Genomic DNA, 10429 nt, shown 5'->3' on the forward strand with positions numbered 1-10429 from the left:
CCCTCTTAGTGAAAAAGTTTTTCCTAATATCCAATCTAAACCTCCCCCACTGCAACTTGAGACCATTACTCCTCGTTCTGTCATCTGCTACCATTGAGAACAGTCTAGAGCCATCCTCTTTGGAACCCCCTTTCAGGTAGTTGAAAGCAGCTATCAAATCCCCCCTCATTCTTCTCTTCTGCAGGCTAAACAATCCCAGCTCCCTCAGCCTCTCCTCATAACTCATGTGTTCTAGACCCCTAATCATTTTTGTTGCCCTTCGCTGGACTCTCTCCAATTTATCCACATCCTTCTTGTAGTGCGGGGCCCAAAACTGGACACAGTACTCCAGATGAGGCCTCACCAATGTCGAATAGAGGGGAACGATCACGTCCCTCGATCTGCTCGCTATGCCCCTACTTATACATCCCAAAATGCCATTGGCCTTCTTGGCAACAAGGGCACACTGCTGACTCATATCCAGCTTCTCGTCCACTGTCACCCCTAGGTCCTTTTCCGCAGAACTGCTGCCTAGCCATTCGGTCCCTAGTCTGTAGCGGTGCATTGGATTCTTCCATCCTAAGTGCAGGACCCTGCACTTATCCTTATTGAACCTCATCAGATTTCTTTTGGCCCAATCCTCCAATTTGTCTAGGTCCTTCTGTATCCTATCCCTCCCCTCCAGCGTATCTACCACTCCTCCCAGTTTAGTATCATCCGCAAATTTGCTGAGAGTGCAATCCACACCATCCTCCAGATCATTTATGAAGATATTGAACAAAACCGGCCCCAGGACCGACCCTTGGGGCACTCCACTTGATACCGGCTGCCAACTAGACATGGAGCCATTGATCACTACCCGTTGAGCCCGACAATCTAGCCAGCTTTCTACCCACCTTATAGTGCATTCATCCAGCCCATACTTCCTTAACTTGCTGACAAGAATACTGTGGGAGACCGTGTCAAAAGCTTTGCTAAAGTCAACAAACAATACATCCACTGCTTTCCCTTCATCCACAGAACCAGTAATCTCATCATAGAAGGCGATTAGATTAGTCAGGCATGACCTTCCCTTGGTGAATCCATGCTGGCTGTTCCTGATCACTTTCCTCTCATGCAAGTGCTTCAGGATTGATTCTTTGAGGACCTGCTCCATGATTTTTCCAGGGACTGAGGTGAGGCTGACTGGCCTGTAGTTCCCAGGATCCTCCTCCTTCCCTTTTTTAAAGATTGGCACTACATTAGCCTTTTTCCAGTCATCCGGGACTTCCCCGGTTCGCCATGAGTTTTCAAAGATAATGGCCAGTGGCTCTGCAATCACAGCCGCCAATTCCTTCAGCACTCTCGGATGCAACTCGTCCGGCCCCATGGACTTGTGCACGTCCAGCTTTTCTAAATAGTCCCTAACCACCTCTTTCTCCACAGAGGGCTGACCATCTACTCCCCATGTTGTGATGCCCAGCGCAGCAGTCTGAGAGCTGACCTTGTTAGTGAAAACAGAGGCAAAAAAAGCATTGAGTACATTAGCTTTTTCCACATCCTCTGTCACTAGGTTGCCTCCCTCATTCAGTAAGGGGCCCACACTTTCCTTGGCTTTCTTCTTGTTGCCAACATACCTGAAAAAACCCTTCTTGTTACTCTTGACATCTCTCGCTAGCTGCAGCTCCAGGTGCGATTTGGCCCTCCTGATTTCATTCCTACATGCCCGAGCAATATTTTTATACTCTTCCCTGGTCATATGTCCAACCTTCCACTTCTTGTAAGCTTCTTTTTTATGTTTAAGATCCACTAGGATTTCACCATTAAGCCAAGCTGGTCGCCTGCCATATTTACTATTCTTTCGACTCATTGGGATGGTTTGTCCCTGTAACCTCAACAGGGATTCCTTGAAATTCAGCCAGCTCTCCTGGACTCCTTTCCCCTTCAAGTTAGTCCCCCAGGGGATCCTGGCCATCCGTTTCCTGAGGGAGTCGAAGTCTGCTTTCCTGAAGTCCAGGGTCCGTATCCCTGACTCTCTTCTTTGTCATTTATCTGGGCGTTTTTCATTTGGCTTCAGCCCCATAAATGTGCGGGGGAAGGGTCCCTGAGCCCCAAAAAGCAAGTAAAAATAGGGAAGTGTGAACTCATACTATGGGGCAGGGGCAGTGTTACAAAAAACCACAGCCAGCTTCATGCGCAGAGCAAGACTTGGCTCTAAAATCAGGGAAGGAACAGGCAAAAATGGCTGTGACATACGGGATGAGGGGAGCAGGCATCAGAAAGCATTTACGTTGGGACTCCATGCTCTTGTCAAGTCCTGGCTTTCCAGACCCTCTGTTCTGCAATTCTTGGCGCAGACCATGGGCAGAGGGGAGATATAAGTCATATAATCCCTGTACAGACAAGGCCAGTGCTGTCATAGCTCAATGTAGCTGTCCTCCCCCTTCTCTCCCACCCACGGTTTTTACCTCTACGGGCCACACTGAGATAAAACTGTCGCTTGCCTTGATTTGGCAGGGATTTTACTTCATAGCTATAGGGGGGCTGTGGTGCGGTGTGCGGGCGCATACATTAAAAAGAAATCAACCCCCTTTTTTCCCTAGTTGAGATGTGGCCTCAGTGACTAGCTTCAGTAACTCCCTCCCTGGTGTCTGGTCTAAGCTACACAATGATCTTATCTTCTCTGGCTCAAACCAAAACAATAGGGCCCAGTTGCGCTCTCCTTGTACTGTTTTGGGGATGGGAGCGGGAAGGGTTATGCATCCGATGAAGTGAGCTGTAGCTCACGAAAGCTCATGCTCAAATAAATTGGTTAGTCTCTAAGGTGCCACAAGTACTCCTTTTCTTTTTGCGAATACAGACTAACACGGCTGTTACTCTGAAAAGGGTTAAACTGACTTTCTGAGTTGTGGCGTTGTCACTGCCCATCCCATCTCCCTACTGAGGGGCTTGCTCCTAATGCCAGGTAAGTAGCTTTGTTTGGGTGGGGAGGTTACATTTATTTTTCCCTCCCCTTTCTCCTAGGGAGTGAATTTTTTTCCCCTCCCCAGGAGAACAGAACCGTCCCCAGTCCCATTAAGCAGCCCGGCAGCTTTGTGTGGATAATTAACAGGCAAATCCAGAAAGATTAGCCAGGCATTTCAAAGGCTCTGTGCCTCCCGCATCCCCCGCTCTCCAGCTGCGCGGCTGGCTCTGTGGAAGCTGCAGGTTCACTGTACTTTAGCGTGCAGGCCCTCACACTGAGAGGCTCCACAGTAATGCAGTAGACAGCTTGCTGTGCTGCTTCGGCATAGATTGTGCACTCTCCCCTGTCTTGTTAGTACATTTAATTCCTCCCTCTCAGCTCAGCTCGTTTTCTAGGAGGTCGAATTACACACACACACACACGTCTACAAACGTAGGTTAAAAAACAAGGTTGCAAAATCAAGTGCTTGCAAGTTAGGCAAGGACAGATTAAAGGTGCCTTTGCAGCCTTAATTCAGCACCCTTGAGTGTAGATGCATGACAAGTTTTTTAATTACGTGATCCGCTACCCGTTTTTTTCCCCGGAGGACCCCTGACTCATTCAGCGCACAGGACTGATGGGTCTCAGCCAGTAAGCAGCTAGTCAGTATTTGGTTTTCTCCTTGCACGCTATTCAAACCCTGCTCTGAAGACAGAATTATTAATTTCCTCATGGGCTCTTCTCTGCCACACATCACTAGTATCTGAGTGCTTCACCAACATTCATTTATTAATCTTTACAACGCTCCCATGAGATGGCGGTGTTGGGCTAGCCCCATTTTACAGGTGGGGAGCTGAGCCAGAGTTTAAGGTGAAAAGTATCCACTAATTTTAGGTACCCAGTTTGAGACGGCTAGGACCTGGGTTTTCAGAGTACTTAGCATTCTATAGCACTGGGTAGCACAGCTCCCATTGACTTCAGTTGCTCCTCTGAGGACTCTGCACTTCTACAAATCAGGCCAACAGATCTCAAGCCAGGCCTCCAGAAAATGAGGCACGCACAAGCCGTGGAAAAGTTTGTTTTAAGGGACTTGTGTAGCCATGCATAGAAACTCTGGCAGAGACCAGGATACAATCCAGTTCTCCCTTGCAACTTTCAACCGTCTTAACCATGAGACTTTCCTTTTTCTTCCTGCAATGGCCTGCCTCATCCATTGCTTCCCTGCCAACTTCTGCAGCAAATGAGGCAGGGATCCTATGGTCATCCTGCAGCCTGGGTCATCCACAGAGCAGGTCCATCTTGGGCACTGAATGAGGCAGGGGTCCTGTGGGAAAACTAGGATGATATTCCGTAATTGAAAACTTGTCATGCATATGCACAAGGGGGCTGAATTAAGGTTGCACAGACAACCGTTATTCTGGTATTACCGAATTTTTGAGTGCTTGACTTTGCAACCTGGATGTTCTTTTAAGATCAGGTTTGTGTGCGTTTGTGAGAGACTTGAAAAAAAGCAAGCTGAAAAAAATTCCAGCACATGCCATCACGTTGGGACCTGCATGGGTCTTCAGCAGGATTGAAACTTCTAGCTCCGCTGCTCCAACCTCTGCGACTTGAGCTAACAGTGTAACCTGATAGCAATAGTAGGTTGTCATTCTCCATGTGGACCGGAGCAAGAAAGGGATGGGAGACACTGTGCCAGTGGGCTTCACAGATATTTGCTGACAGCAGAGGGAGGGTGAGGCTCAGGAGTGTGGGCTTCCATGCCAGGCTCTGGAGGGGAGTGTGCTGTAAAAGGCACAGGCATTGCTGAGTTTCCCCCTTTCCAACCTGTCCTTGTCCTTTTGCCCCTGGCTTCCCATCCCAGGCCCATTCTCCACTCCGCAGGCTTTGGCAAAGTTACAAGCAACAGAAAGGAAGGTCTTATAATAAGGATTGTGCTACCAGCCCCATCTAGAACTAAGTAAATTCTAGCTTACCTATTGAAGCATCTTCTCTATGAATGGTGCTGGCACTAAGGAAGCTGGGCTCCTTGGTGCTTCTAGAGTACTGGTCACTGTAGTATTTAAGTGCATACTCAAGGGTCCCTATTACATAAAAGACGCAGCCATGTCATTGGCACTCTCTGGGATTGTGCTTAAATACTGAGGCCTGATTATTTTCAGAGAAGCCGAGCAATTGCAACTCCTGGCCTTAGGGGGGGGTTGTGGGCACCTGGGTGTGCTGGGAATCGCTCCCATGAAACAAACATTGAGACTCTGGCCCAAAGCCGTCTGAAATGCTAGTTGAGTCAGTGGTATAAGTCAGCCCCATCAGAAGTAGAAGAGAGGTTTACGGTAGCCGCTTTCTAGTGCTGGAGAGCAGAATTCCAGTTGTGGGTTTGTACAGTACCTTGCACATCGAGGCTCTGATCTGTCAGGGTTTCCAGGAACTGCTGTACTACCAGTAATAGTAAGGGGAGTGTTCAGATAGTATGAATGGCCGCCATAGACTTGGCTGCAACAACCCCACCGACTCTTTGGAAGGGCAGGCAGACTGTATTTGAGACTTTCACATGCAAAGAGCAGTGGCTGCTTTAGCTAAGGCGGAGCTGAGTGGGGACCCAGGTCTGGAATGGAAGGAGATGCTTAGCAGAGTTGCTGAGGAAGCTTGTCTGGCTTGAGCACAGAGGGAGCAATCGTACTGCTTACCCATGACTCTTCGGGGTGGGGAGGTGGCTAATGAAAGATTGCAGCAGATGCACACAGTAGGGAAGCTGACCTTCAGGGAACGCAGCCTCGCAAGACACAACAACAAAGCTCGCCTTTTTTCAAACAGCTGAGCAAACGCCTCAGAAAACACCATCAGGCCTTGGCTCCCAAGCTCAGAGAAAAGCCTGCCCCAGATGAAAGGGAATCTGTGGTGTGAACCACGCCTGCCTCTTCAACTGCTCCCTTGGGGGCAATGGAGCGTGGCCAGGAGCGGGATGAGGCCTTCTCCAGGAGCCTTACGCGTGGGCCAGTTGCTGCTTTTACTCTAGGGTGCGCTGTGAGATGCAGCCCTAGTGCTAGTGATCTTAATGCACCAGGGAGCACCCTTGACCCCAGAGCTGGAGAGCACAAGGGATTGCTGGCTAGCTCCTCTCTGTAACTGTGTGTGTTTAGCAGCAGGGAGCAGGAGCTGGGATTTTCCAAGATCATTTATAGCACAAACGCAGCCCCCTCCTTTCACTCTGCAATCTGCTCTTCACACCACTGCTGTCCACATCCACTTTCCTTACTGGCTGCCCCCTCTTGCTGGTTTAATTACACCAGGGAGAATTAGGGGTCAAGTGAAAGCAGCTGGGCTGGGGCGCAAAGCCCTGAGAAATCTGATGCTGCAGCTAATTACTGTTTAAAGCAATTATTTTTAAAAAAAAGTTGCTTCCAAGGGCTGCTTCTCTGGGCCCCTGAGGGTGCAAAATACAATAGCTGCCTCGAACAAGGCCTTCCGCTTCTGATCAGTGCAATTCTGCCGCTGCTTTGCTACAATTGTCTCAGCGCTGATGGTGCAGCAGATGTCAAAGCTTCCACCCTTCTTCCCCTTCTAGTAGCAGCGACTGGGCGTAAGGATGCAACCACAGAATAGTTGCATCTAATGCAGTAGTGCTGCTGAGCCCCCGAGAACAGGACCCCATTGTGTCAGGTGCTGTATAAACGTTAGAGACAACCCCTGCCTGGGGGAGTGTACAGTCTAAATAGATGATATGGTGATAGGGGCTCAGAAGGCAGAGGGAAGTTGCTGCTTATTGGGACCCCAATGTGTGGGGAGGGGCAGCTGGAAGCTTGTCCCAGGCATGCAGCTGATCACTGAACAAACAAGGGGGCTGGGGGGAGCATAGAGTGAATGCCTCGGAGAGGTGCTGGGTGAGTAGAAGCAGGGCTGGGTGATTGGCAAAGGACAAAGCTTGGGAATGAAGGAAGGGGCCAATGGGCAGTTCTGGGGAACGAGAGGGGGTGCAGGCTATTGCACTGCATGCGGCGTGCTCCGGATATTGATGGTGTTCGGCCAACTGCCGACGCGGTCAGAGGTGGGGCTCGGAGACGTGCCACCCTCCTGCCTAGAACAAACTTCAGCAAGTCGACACCACGCAACCCCCCCGAATTCCTCTAGGACGGCAGGTTCAGCGTGTGCTTAAGCAAAGCCAAAGGAGCTACAGGCCATGACAGGTGGGAGACACCAGGGCCATGAATTTGGGGTCACCTTTCTGCCTGGGCTCCCCTCTGCTCTTATGCTAAGCCCAGAAAGCTCATCAGTGCTCTGAGAGGTGCTCACGCCGTCCCCACTCCAGAGCAGCCCAGCTCCGCACCCCTGGGGCCTTGCAGCCCATGCTGGATTCCTCACCACTGTCACCAAGTCTCTGAACTCCAGGGCACTGAGTGGCACAATGGGGGCCGGCCCAGCCTCCCTGCCCTGCATTCCCAGCTAGCTGCCCTGCAGGCTTGGGGCTGCCAGCGTGTTGCTCTGGATCCCGGGCTCTCCCCCTCCCTCTTTCCATCCCTCCAGGGAGCAGAGAAATGCCCATGGCCAGGAACCTACAGGGGATTTCAGATAGGGGAGGGGCAAGGAGCGAGGAAGCTGGGCTGACACATTATTTCCAGGGCATGGGGAAGTTGGGGGGGGGAGGAGGGGGGAGTGTGAGACCTGAGTGGCTGGGCTGTGCTCCCCTCTGGTCAAAATGGTACAGCTCCCTCACCTGAAAGCTCCTGCCTGGCTCCTGTCCCAGGTGCCTTCCTGAGAAGGGGGAGCAAGGAAGCCTAGAGCTGCAGCAGGCGTGGGGCGTGCCTAGGCCCCAGGAGGACAGCAGCAAGGTAGGGAGGGGCCCGCCAGCAGTCACTGGGGTAGTGGAGGGCAGGTGCTTTCATTGTGAGCTTCATTGTGTGTGTGTATGTGGGGGGAGGTGCACTACTTGAATTGCTCCCCTGTGGCCCGATTACGTCACACCTGAATGTTCGCAAAAAGAAAAGGAGGACTTGTGGCACCTTAGAGACAAGTCCTCCTTTTCTTTTTGCGAATACAGACTAACACGGCTGTTACTCTGACACCTGAATGTTGTTGCATGTGATGCCATAATTGGTTGTAATGGTGTCAAACCTGTTTCTAGGGCCATTTTCTCACCCCAGGAAACAAACAGCCGTTTTGTAACCTGTACTGGGTTAACGGGGGAGGGGGAGCTGTTATTTTGATGGCACAGTGTCCCAGCTTGGCAGGTTTGGAGGCTGAGAGGTGAGATCAGGGCACAGGCAGTTGCCAGCCAACCAGCTGTGGTAGCCGATGGCCCTGGGCGTGGCAGGGATGGTGATCTCTGCTGTGTTTGTGGCATGGAGCCTCTCCTTGTCCAAGGAAGTTAAGCCCACCTGGCTTTGTGGTTGTGTCATACTCTAGTTAACGCTGCCTCTTATTTTGCATTGAGCGCGACTATTGGCCAGTAAGCACCTGCTGAAGTGAAAGGTGTTTGACGGACCTGGTGGTTTAAGGGACTGGGACCTAGATATGGAGCCTTGCACCTCAGACTCACTGAATGTGATATACCCCACAATGGGCGTTGCCCATTATGTCTTCATCATGGCCTCAGCCAAGTTCCCAGTTGGCATCACATGTGGTATCATGTTTGCACCCTTACAACAGAGAGGCCAACCGTGAAATGGACCATTGACAACGAGCTCATGCCCAGCTCTGGCCCCTCCAGGTCAAAATGAAGGTTGCTGGTAGGACAGCTCGGGGAAGCTTAACGGAGCCACTGATGGAAAAATCAAGCCTGCAAGGCACCAGGGCTACAGCTCCAGCACTAAATTCCCCTTAAAGTGTTTCCAAAACCAGAGCCGAAGGAGTGGTACCAGCCAGAGTAAAGGTGCTCCATAAGCAGCTGGGGCAAGGTGGGGAAACCTCACAGCCCCTGAAGGTGCAGTGGGGTGAACTCTAGAACGTTTTCAGGGCATTTGCCTGGTCCATCCATTCCTAAACCCTCTTACATCCTTCTTCCCTTACTCTTTGCCTTCCAGCTATGGTCAGTTTTCTGGCTGCCTGCACCTACTGATTCTTTTACCTTTTCTTCCCTTGCCCTCTTTCCTCTCTTACCTGAGTCTCTGCTGCCCCAGAGATGCCCTGCCGTGTGCTGAAACCTTACAACATATATTTGGGGTCCTGAGTGGCCTGGTGCCTTGGCCACTGGACTGGGACTCAGGAGACCTTGGTCCTGTTCCTGGCTTTGCTACCTGTCTGTTGTGCTAGCAAGTCACTTCCCCACTGCGTGTCTCAGATTATACGTCCCTCCTTTGGATGGCACTTGGAGACAGATGAGTGAAACGTGCTATGTAAGATCTAGGTGTTATTACTCTCTCTGTTCCTCCAGTGCTTGCTCAGAATGGGGGCAGAGCAGGGTTTATGGACAGCAGCTGAGCAGTGCTGATGGCTTTAGTTTATTCACAGAACAGCTCCAAACTTTCTTTTTAAAGGTGGGGCTGATCCCAAGGCTTGGGCTGAGATTGGGGCCTGTCCTTACGGTGCCTGAATCAGGTCACTGGGCAAACTGGTACCTCAGCCCAGCTGTTCCTTTCAGCACAAACACAGCAAATGGAAGGAGGGGAGGGCAAGAGAGGAGAGGAGGAGGAAACTGTGTTCTTTGGGCATTGCCTGGCTTCCTGGCCATGGCAGCCAGGTCTGTCGAGTGATCTAGCTGAGCCTATGCTGCTGGAATTGTGTTTTATTAAAGATGGTGTGGCAAACCAAGAGGCCAGGAAGGAAATGGCCCAGTGAAATGAAGTGTGCGTGTTGGCCAGCTGGCTGGATCTTCTTTGCAACCCTATCCTCTGAGCTGCTTGAGTGCTGGCAGGAGGGAGGCGAGGGAGGAGGGCCTCTTCCCGATGGGTGGCAACTATTCATAGCCAGGGAGCATTCAGAAACCTTTCCAAGCGCCCTGAGGGGCAGCATCAAAGAGCCGGGTGACCCTTGGAGGCCAGGCGAAGTCCCATTCGCTGTTCAGGGCAGGGCAGCGAGGTCAGTGGTCTCCATTCACCCATGAGTTCAGCTTGGCTGCTCTCAGGAAAAGACAGATGACGCTGGTGCGGGGGAGTGCAACTGAAGAGCGCAGGAGTGTCCCTCCCCCTGCATCCCAGCAGGGTCATCTCCAGGGGAAAACCCCTCCAGGCTCCAAGCATCCTGAGAAGCGCTGGCCAGGAGGGCACAATGCGGCTAGGAGGAAGGAAAGTGGGGCTGGGGAAAGGGGGGACTGGGTTTGAGCGAGTGTGTATCTCCTCTGGCAAGGGGAGGCAGGGAGGCTGTTTGTGATCCTGCCCCAGGGTGGGGAGGCAGGGAAGCAGAGGCTCACAGAGCCAGCTGGGGAGAGGTTGGCTCCTGATGCTGGCAGTGCTGAAGTGAGCCCCCCAGCCCGGCAGGGAGCTTTGCGCAGGGGAAGAGTGTGGGATGGAGAACCCAGTGCTGCTCCTGAGGCAGAGCTGCCCTGTCTGTGTGCATGGTAACTCGCTCCCCAGCGTACCTGGGAGGAGGGCTGGA

Source organism: Lepidochelys olivacea, assembly GCF_965140295.1.
Source record: "Lepidochelys olivacea isolate rLepOli2 genome assembly, chromosome: 10".
NCBI classification, from domain to species: domain Eukaryota; kingdom Metazoa; phylum Chordata; order Testudines; family Cheloniidae; genus Lepidochelys; species Lepidochelys olivacea.